The 10,414-nt window shown below is 44.8% G+C and overlaps 1 protein-coding gene across 1 annotated transcript in view; it reads left to right on the forward strand.

Moving 5' to 3' along the window:
* Window positions 1–10,414, forward strand: part of LOC144155008 (uncharacterized) — a 71,373-nt gene that overhangs the window by 44,712 nt on the left and 16,247 nt on the right. The window lies entirely within an intron of this gene.

A 10,414-nucleotide genomic window follows, 5' to 3' on the forward strand; every position in this document is an offset into this window, starting at 1 on the left:
CGGACCAGTATCAAGCGGCTAAAGCCCTCGCTTTCTTGTGGACCAGATGGTATTCCTGGCGCCATTCTAAAAACGTATGCAAACATATTCGTTCCAGTGTTCACTTCAATGTTTAATAACTGTCTCCGGTCTGGCACGTTCCCTCGCTCATGGAAAATCTCTCGCGTATTCCCTGTATTCAAGTCAGGCCCAAAAACTGACGCCATAAACTATAGGCCAGTCTCGCTCCTTTGTTCTGCCTCTAAACTATTCGAGTTATCTCTTCATATGGTGTTGTCTTTCTCACTTAAACACGTCCTCATTCCTAATCAACATGGCTTTATGCGTGGTCGTTCAACTTCCACAAACCTCGCGTGCTTCATGGAGCAGGCTGTCCCAGCAATCGTTGGTAGAAGCCAGCTTGATGTGGTCTACTGTGACATGAGCAAGGCCTTTGATGTAGTCAACCACTCGTTATTGCTTGCCAAGCTCATTCTGTTAGATGTCCACGCTTCTTTGGTGGGTCTTATACGTTGCTATCTCCAGCAGCGATATTGCTATGTAAGTGTTAACGGTCAAACTTCATTTAGGTACAAAGCAACAAGTGGTGTACCCCAGGGATCTGTTCTGGGTCCCCTTCTTTTCTCCATTTTCATTAACGATGTTGCTTCTGTAATTCAAAATTCTTTTTTGTTGTATGCTGATGATATGAAAATCTTTAGAGAAGTGCGCAATATTCATGACTGTAATTATCTTCAGGCTGATATTGCGTCATTCCATCGTTGGTGCACCAAAAACGACCTAATTTTGAACCCCTCAAAAACGAAAGTTGTCTCCTATAGTAGAAAAACTCAACAGCTGCAATACTCTTATAAAATTGCAAGCACTGCATTGCCGAGGGTGACTGAAATTCGAGACTTGGGAGTACTATTTGATTCTTCTCTGACTTTCTCTTCCCACGTTACACAAATTACCCGTCGCTCTCTTCGATGTCTGGGTGCTGTTTGCAGGTATTCTAGAAAGTTTAAAGGTCCTCTTCCTTTTTTAAAGTTGTATTCGGCTCTCTGCCTACCTCTTCTCGAATACGGCTCTGTTGTTTGGAATGGAACTTGCAAGTCCAATAGTGACCGTATCGAAAGAGTTCAAAATAAGTTCCTCTTTATCTTTAAGCACCGCTTCCGTCATGTGCTAGAAGACGCTAACGGCAGTGTGCCTTTTCTGAAAAGTCTTCCTTCCCTTCGGTGTCGACGAATGCGAGCTGATATTATCTTTCTTTATAAACTTCTTCATGGGGATATTTTGTGTGACGACTTGGTTACACTTATCAATGTCAACTTGCCGAACAAACTTTTCCGAACATTTCGAACTTTTAGAACAGATGCTTTAAGTAGAAGACGCTCGTCCATCTGCAGAATACAATGTGCATATAATGAATATTCTGATCGTCTTGATATATTTCAGAGCTATTTTTCTTTGTTCTCAAACGACTTGAAAACTGTTGTAGCTTAAGTGCCTTTAGTCATTGCAAATTTATGTGCTGTATTTATTTTAGGCAAATCATGTTCTTGTTTGTTTGTTTTTCACATTTCCTGGTTTTGCGTTGCTTGAATTTCTGTAGGTTTGAGTGCCAGTGCTTGTAATGCTGAACTTCTTTCAAAGTTGAAACTTCCGAACATTTTGTTATAAAACCTTCGTGTTATGCGTATAACTTATCGCTGTCATGTTCAGTGAGTATTTCCTGTTTTTCACGTGCCTTGAACATTTCGCTGTCCGAGTGTCATGGCTTGCAACGCTAGGTCTCCTGTTTCTTTTCTTTTCTTTTCTTTTTTTCTTTTTTTTTGCTGTTTTGCTTTCTGAGATTACTGTAACTATCTTTACTTTATTGTTTCTTTCATGCATACAGTTTTGTGTGTTGTGTTGTCTTGATTTTAGTTTGTTTTTATGTACGATTTGTATATGGTGTACCAGTACCAAGACCCTAGGGTTGTTCCTGGGCACCGAAAATAAAGGTTGATTGATTGATTGATTGATTGATTGATTGATTGATTGATTGATTGATTGATTGATTGATTGATTGATTGATTGATTGATTGATTGATTGATTGATTGATTGATTGATTGATTGATTGATTGATTGATTGATTGATTGATTATTATTATTGTAATGCTGAACTTTCAAAGTTGAAACTTCCGAACATTTTGTTATAAAACCTTCGTGTTATGCGTATAACTTATCTCTGTCATGTTCAGTGAGTATTTCCTGTTTGTCACGTGCCTTGAACGTTTCGCTGTCCGAGTGTCATGGCTTGCAACGTTAGGTCTCCTGTTTCTTTTCTTTTTTTTTTTTTTTTTGCTGTTTTGCTTTTTGAGATTACTGTAACTATCTTTACTTTATTGTTTCTTTCATGCATACGGTTTTGTGTGTTGTGTTGTCTTGATTTTAGTTTGTTTTTATGAATGCTTGTATATGGTGTACCAGTACCAAGACCCTAGGGTTGTTCCTGGGCACCAAAAATAAAGGTTGATTGATTGATTGATTGATTGATTATTATTATTATTATTATTATTATTATTATTATTAGCTCTCAGCACACGTTCTCCTCTTCAAAGGATGCAGCATCTGCATAATGTTCACTCCGAGAAGCTCGATATCTTTCAGCGTCCTCTTCGGGAGTTTTTGGCCGGGTTGTCAGCTCTGACACACTAGGTTCATCTTGGCAGTGCTATTTTTCTTCACTTATCGTCCTGACGTGTGCATTGACTTCACCGAGCTTGTTCTTGTTCCTGGTTATTCGTGTATTGTGCTGATACTGCGACTGTAATTATCGTAGATTTTTTTTCTTTTTCTGCCGTTTTTATCATTAAAAGTTGCCATATTCACTTCATGCGTCCATTTGAAACTGAAAATGTACGCTTCCCGAATCTTGTAAAAACTTTCTTCTTTTCACTCACCCTTCCGTATAGTTACGCTTATTGTAAGATGTCTTCTTGCAACTGACCAGACATTACAGTTTCTATTGATTGTGTAATGTTGCCTAAAATTACACTATGGTATTTTTATTCTTCTTTGAAGTTGTAGTTTCTTCTTATTTTTTGCTCACTCAGTGTTCTTTTGCCAGCTGTTGATGCATTTCATTGCTGTCTTATACCTTGTCTGTGCGCCAGCACGACTTGATTGTGTAAAGTCGGTTGGATTGCACTATTTTATTTATAATCTTCTTTGCCGTTTTTGTAGGTCTTTCTTTCTTTTTTTTTTTTTTGCTCACTGAGTGTTTATTAGCAAATTGTTGATGTACTACAGTGCTGCATTTTCCCCTCTGAGTGCTCCAGCACGAAGGCCTCCGCTGTTCCTGGGCACTATAATAAACATTGATTGATTGATTGATTGATTATTATTATTATTATTATTATTATTATTATTATTATTATTATTATTATTATTATTATTATTATTATTATTATTATTATTATTATCTTCCTTTTTTTTTTTGCTGTTTTGCTGTTATGCTTTCTGGGATCTCTGTAACTATTTTTATCTTATTGTTTCTTTCATATATACGGTTTTCTGTGTTGTGTTGTCTTGATTTTAGTTTGTTTTTATGAATGCTTGTATATGGTGTACCAGTACCAAGACCCTAGGGTTGTTCCTGGGCACCAAAAATAAAGGTTGATTGATTGATTGATTGATTGATTATTATTATTATTATTTAGAAGGGTTGACTCAAGATCTAGTCAGGGATGGAGAAGGTGGTGAAAGAGGTGTGGGCGTCCACATCATCTTGCGTATCCCCATGGTACTTGCGAAAGCCCACAAGGACATGACAGTCTCTTTTGGGTGCGATGCCCACTTCTGGAGAGTCTGAGTTGAGTTGTGGTTTGCGGGAAAGGAAAAGGAAAGGAAGTGCACTGGGGATATTTTTGAGTTCTGCGGAAAATGAGCTCATCTCTCCGCCTCGAGCTCCGAGCACTCTCACAGCATGTGGTGCATTGTAGGCCTCGCTGCATGGCACGCGACACGAGGAGCAGGTCACGACGGTCGTCTCCCTGCAGTTCTCGGGGGGTTCCTTCAGGTGTCTTGAGCGGCGGGGAACGTACGCCCGCCACTTTGCCAGCACGTCCTCCGTAGGAGCAGCCCCGGCTCTTATTTTATGTACCAGGACTTGGGCCCCCGGGCTGGGAAGTCCTCCTGGCAGTGCTCTTGGGTCATGGGGTATGAAGCGCATGATGCGAACACGTGACCGAACGCTTCCGAGGTCCTAACCATGTTTTGAAGAAGTACGACTTCGATGGCACCCACACTGGGACGTTCGCTTTCCTCACAGAACGCGGTCTCATGGTGCCGAGGAGCTCGTGAATTTGCCTCGAGCGAGGTACGTGACTAGACCTAAATCCCAGCAGTTTCCTGTGCTTGCATCTGTATACGCTAACCTTAAAAATGCGCACAGAAAGCTTTTACAGCGGAGCTGTAAATGGCTACCTCTCCGTGGATTTTTAGGTAGTATTTTTTTTATAGTCTACGTTGAAGAATTCCGCCTCTGATCTTGTCTGACACCTCGCGGATATTGCCGAGAACTTCGACTGGCACGGATTCTGGATAGTCAGATCTTTACAGTCGGGAAAAGTAATGGGATAACGCGGAGGTCATTTCCCGGCGTTCTCAAGTGGGATCGCCGGCGGGGTGAGTCCTGGTTATGATTTTAGGGGCGGTGCAAGCTCTCTCGAAAGGCCAGAGAAGCTGATAGTTTCGCCTCGTATATTCCTCTCCCCGGCTGCGGCCAAGAGCCTCGGCAACACATCTCAAGCTCGTTCCGAAGTTCTTGTTTGACAAACTCGGCGTCGGCACAAAGCCTTCCCAAACTTGCTCCATTGGAACGCCGGCGTGAGCACATAATTCTTCTTTACATTGAAAGCCATTGCAAGAGACATTGTCGCGTCGGCGGCCCTCGTTGACCAGTAGTTCTTCTGGCGTAAGAATAATAATAGATCTTAGTCTGGCCGCGTATCAAATCTTCCTCTCTCCCTTCGCCGGTGTATTTCACGCCTAATTATGCGCCCATCCCCGGTTGCCGGTTTAGGCGTGCACGGGTGGTGGGTGGATGGAGGGGGCGGGGCATGCACGCACAGCAGGGCTTAAAGGAGCCATGAAGACAAAATATAAGTTGGGTTTATTAGAAAGAGTGCTTAGTCCCGATAACAATGATACCAATATCATCGCAATCTTCGAACAAATAACGGATATATTAAAGAAAACGTGTGAAGCAGTCGCGACCCCCTAGCCAATTTCCCGCAACTTTTCTATGACGTCACGGAACCTTGTTTGTGCGATTGGCGGCCGCCTAAGGCGGCCTGACTGACCTGTCGCGACGACGCATGACTGGACGTCTGTAATTGGGCCTGTAGTTGCATTTGACCGCATCACTTGAATGCTAACGTGCAGTTAACGCACTGAAAATTATGTTTCATTGTTGGCCCGTATGACGTCATTCTTGCTCATAACACGTCACTGTGGCGCAAAATTTGAAAGTTTTTAAATACTCCTTGCTTTTTTTTTTGTTAAAAACATCTTTTGTGGCTGTAATGGAGCTGAGTGAGATACTGAATCCTAGTTCTTTCAAATTAAACGAAGTTGTATTTTCTCTTCATGGCTCTTTTTTAATGCCGCTATTGATGACATACCCGTTGTGGTGGTGGCAGATTTAAACGTGAGAGTCTCATTGCTCAATGCGCCCTGTCAGCTGTCCAGCGCTATCGAGCGTTTTGGGTCTGGGTTGATATGTTGCACAGATAATAAAATGTTTACGACTTGGCAGCGAAAGGGGACACCCACGTGTGTGTGTCTTCCAGAATAAAGATCGAGGCTTTCGAGGTGTTAGCTCGCTGTGGGACAAACGTATGTGGTTCGCTTGGATGAAGAAGAATGAAATTGAAGATGCGTCAGCCCGAACAGAAGCGTAAATTGGCGCGAAAACAACAGAAAGCCGCTGTAACCGCCGTTGCCGCCTCAAGTTTAAGCTATAGCTGCGAATCCCTGCCGGACGAACAGCAACTGGCCCGCTTGAAACGCCGACGTGGGCCAATGTCACTTGTTAAGCTTAAATGTCTTTCAGAGTGACATGCTCGACAGTGTCTTTCACTCCTAAAGGAATCCGCTCATGACCGGTTGCCGGTTTATGCGTGCACGGGTTGAGAGTGGAGAGAGAGAGGAGAGAGAGAGAGAGAGAGAGAGAGAGAGAGAGAGAGAGAGAGAGAGAGAGAGAGAGAGAGAGAGAAGAGAGAGAGAGAGAGAGAGAGAGAGAGAGGAGAGAGAGGGAGAGAGAGAGAGAGGAGAGAGAGAGAGAGAGGAGAGAGAGAGAGGAGAGAGGAGAGAGAGAGAGAGAGAGAGGAGAGAGAGAGAGAGGAGAGAGGGAGGAGAGAGAGAGAGGGGGGGGGGGGGGGGGCGGGGGGGGGGGGGGGGGGGGCATGCGCAGCTAAAGGTTTCATGCCCTTAATGATGACATGTCCGTTGTGTTGGCGTGAGGTTTAAACGTCGCCGCCAAACAGCCCAATGGATCGGTCCGGTGTCCTCAGTGGTAGAGCGGATTGCGTTGGCGTGTTACACAAACAATAACATGCCTACGACGCGGGAGGGAAAGAGACTGCTCTACGATTGTCCGCTAGGATAAAGCTCGTGCCTTTCGAAATTTCATTCAGGTAATTGGCTAGGAGCTATGATCAGTGGTAAGTTACAAACAAACGTGTTTCGTTTCGTGTACTCCGTGGAGGACGGGCAGCTTTGCAGGTCATCCTTCTTCACAGAGTGGAAGGGCACTAATTTTTTTAATTCTGGGTTTCTCCCAAGTTACTGCAGCCACTCAGTTCAGGTCTGTTCTGAATAAATAAAACTACAAAATGTCTATGCGTTGGAAATTTTCTGTGTTAAAGAACGCCGCAAAGAATACATACAATCGTTGTCTTCTATTACAGCGGGCCTCATAGGGCGCATATTATTTTGTCGCATTAGAACCGACGTTGTTATTTTTAACGAGCACCTTTAATTAGTTCAGAAAATGTTGCAGCCTTAAATGAAACCCTTTTGAGCTGTTATGTCGATGGTAAGATAAAGGAAATATTAATCAGCTGATGCTTCGACACGCGCGTTACAAAATTCAGTGCCCTTCCATTCTGTGAAGATTAATGACTAGCGGAGCTGTGGTGCATAATTCTTAGCGGCTAATTGTCATATAATTTATTTCCCGATAGTTCCGCTAAAACAACAGTTACCGCCACGAACTCGGGACAGTGCGCAAAAATAATGATAAAAAATGTTAAAAAAATGGAAGCGGCTTAGCTCAGCTAACCTTGCATATGCAGAGCAAAAGCTTGGCTTAGTCTGGTTGAGTCTTGGTTTCGCTTGGTTAAGCTTCGATGTAGTTGTATTGCCGACAACGGCTCAAAGACGTTCGCTCCCGTGCAAAGCTCACAGAAGGAGGCTCGGCCTCGCTTTCATTCTCTGCGAACGCGGCGCTCCTCTTCACGGCGAACGCGGCCAAAGATGAGTCACATCGCTCGAGACGCCCCAGCGGCGCATGCGTGAGAGGCTGCGGGTTTGGTCGACTGTCGATCAGCTTAGCGGCCGCTCCGTCGCCAGAGCGACGGGAGCGGCCGCGATGTGATCAGAACGACTTAAAATGGGGCCTTGTGCGCAGCGCCGACAGCGGGCCCGGCGAATCACGTGATGCGATTCGAGGGGTGTGTCGCCGGTCAAAAGGTTAACTTGCGCATCCTCCGCGAAGCCGCTGGATGAAAGTAGTAAAGCTTAATTTTGCTTTAATATACAAAGAACCCCCAAAACTACACATAAAAAAGGAAATAAAGCCCTGAAAGTTAGTTACGAGAACGCAATGGTAAGCTTTATCATGCGGCCTTGCGTAAATATCCAAACCAAAGTTATCCAGAACCCTCAAGACTTGGGACGTTGTCCATTTCTGTTCAGGCACCCTTAGAAATATGGGTCTAATTGAAATAACTGTCGCGCTGCTACTGAGCAAGGTAAGGTATTCTTAACAGCGGAGCTGTTCTAGGGCTGGCCTTTACGACAGTCGAGTGTGGTATCGCGTCACGCTCCTTCCTGAGCAGCTTTTCCGCCCGAAAAAAACGGATCCCAGCGTGGAAAAAAAAATCCTAAAAACATAAAAGTGGTCCTAGGGCCTTCATATATAATAGAAGATGGCTTATATTTCCCGTAAAAGAAAACTGTCTTCTCACAATTCATTTGTGCTTAGCGGTGAATTGAGGTCGGTGTAAGTTGGGTTTTTGAAGGCACATTGCTTTTTACGCCGTGAAGCATGGCCAGGGAGAAATAACTTTATTTTCCGAGCAAGTTGGCTTAGGAACGCGAGGTGGCCGCCGGCTGATGGCTGGCGGCGATGCTGGCGGCTCGGTCAACCATATATAAGTAGCTACACCCCCGGTTGCGAGCTGCCCAGCGCGTCCTCACACGGCTCGATGCTGCAGACTGGGGGGACACATGGTGTGAGTGAGAGTGTCAGGAGTCACAGAGGGGACAGTTGGGAGAAGGGGACTGAGAGGGATGGATCTTGTGGGGGAGGGAACAACTGTCGCGGGAGTTGGTCTGGAGGGGTCCCCATAGGCGCTCCTGAGCGTTGGTAGGGGCTGTGTGGCCAAGGGGGATAGCGGCGGCGAGCGAGACGGTGATGTTCCGTGACTTCATATGAGAGCAGTCGACCGCAGAACGATCACCGTGGTAGGGCGCCTCGGGGGAGTATGAATACAGAAAACGGCTCTAAATTTGGTGTTATTGAGTTAACAGTGAAGTTGTAAACGATACAGAATTACTGTCTGCTGTCAGCAAATGGTCATCTACGGAGGGAGTTTGGTTACGGAAAACGGCAGTAACTGTTGCATTACCCGGAACTATCGGGAAATAAGTTATATTACAATATTACAAGTTATATTACAATTATATTACAATTAGCGTTATATTACAATAGCGTCAACTGGCGTCAAATGGTTTAAAAGCTGTAACGTGTTCTTAACTAATAGACGGTTCTCGCTAAAAAAACAATGTCGGTTTTAACCCTTTCCGTACCGTAAAAAAAAGAAAAAAATGTACCAAATTTACCAAAAAATGTTTTTCTATCAATTTGTAGAGCTCTTTGTTCTGAATGAAACGGCGCAATTATTTCAGTTAAATAACGTTCCTTTATTTCTCTAACTGTGTAAAACAGATTGCCCTAGGATGACTTCACACGGCACCAATATTTCGATGAAATACCATTCCTTTATTTCTTTAATTATGTAAAAAAGATTGCTCTAAGATGGCTTCACCGCACGGCATAAATGTCTTGCAAAAAAGCGCCGTCAGGTCTCCAAAATGACCTATGACTAGTATAGTCTTCATGACCGATGACGACCATACTAGTCATCGGTCACTTTGGTACAAAATCTCATGATATACTCGTCAACGGGAGCGAAAGAGTTAAGGCGACAACAAATTATGCGCCCTATGAGGCCCGCTGTAATAGAATACAACAATTGTACCAATTCTTTACGGCGTTCTTTAATACAGAATTTTCACCGCATGGGCATTTTTTTATTTCCCTTTCTTCAGAACAGACCTGGACAGAGTGGCAGCAATAACGTGGAGAAACCCCAAAATTTAAAAAGAAATGTTGGAAGCGAGATTTTTTTTTTTTCAAATAACTAGAATTTCTGTTAATGTGCTTTCTATATTGTCCAGGGCAATTTTATCGCCGGCGTACGATTAATTATATCTCAAATACATGCTATGGCGAACCGTAGCGGCCTACAATTTTATTCCATCCTTTACAGCGCTCAACAAGGCACGTTTACGAGCGCGAGTCGCTTCGTCCAGCTCAACAACGGCGGCTTCGGTCGCCGCTGATGCCTGCGAGTGGCAATGCGCCCCTCTACAGCCCAGCACGGCCTTTTGAAGACTGTCACGCCCAGTATGACACGCCAGCAGAGCGGCGATTAAACATATCAGATAGGGTGGCGGTGACAGTGCGAAAACATTTAGACCGGCGCACGGCCGGGCTGGAGGAGCGGCGGGCGCGCCTCGCCGCTGCTCCAGTCCGGCCGTGACCGGCGCTCTTTGGTTCCCGTCGGCGCCCATACGCGGCACAGCGATGCAGTTCGGCCTAGAGTTCCTAGGGGAGCAGAGTTAGCTAGTTCACTCTAGCAGAGTTGCGCGTCCATCCGCCATCTTGAGTTCCAGGTCGTGCGCAGCACTGAAAGCGGGCTTTCTGTCGAACTGGAACTCGCGGCATGTGGCAATCAGACGCGCAACTCTTGCGCTACGCGATATACAGGAACTCTAGTTCGGCCACCACTCCCGTGCTCCGTTTGCTTCTGCGCGGGTCTGTACATATGCATACGCTGCCGCTGATTAAAACCGAGCCCTAATATGGGGTTA

This window comes from Haemaphysalis longicornis, unplaced genomic scaffold (assembly GCF_048455015.1).
Source record: "Haemaphysalis longicornis isolate Haplotype H1 unplaced genomic scaffold, Haemaphysalis longicornis Haplotype H1 scaffold_1, whole genome shotgun sequence".
Lineage (NCBI taxonomy): Eukaryota > Metazoa > Arthropoda > Arachnida > Ixodida > Ixodidae > Haemaphysalis > Haemaphysalis longicornis.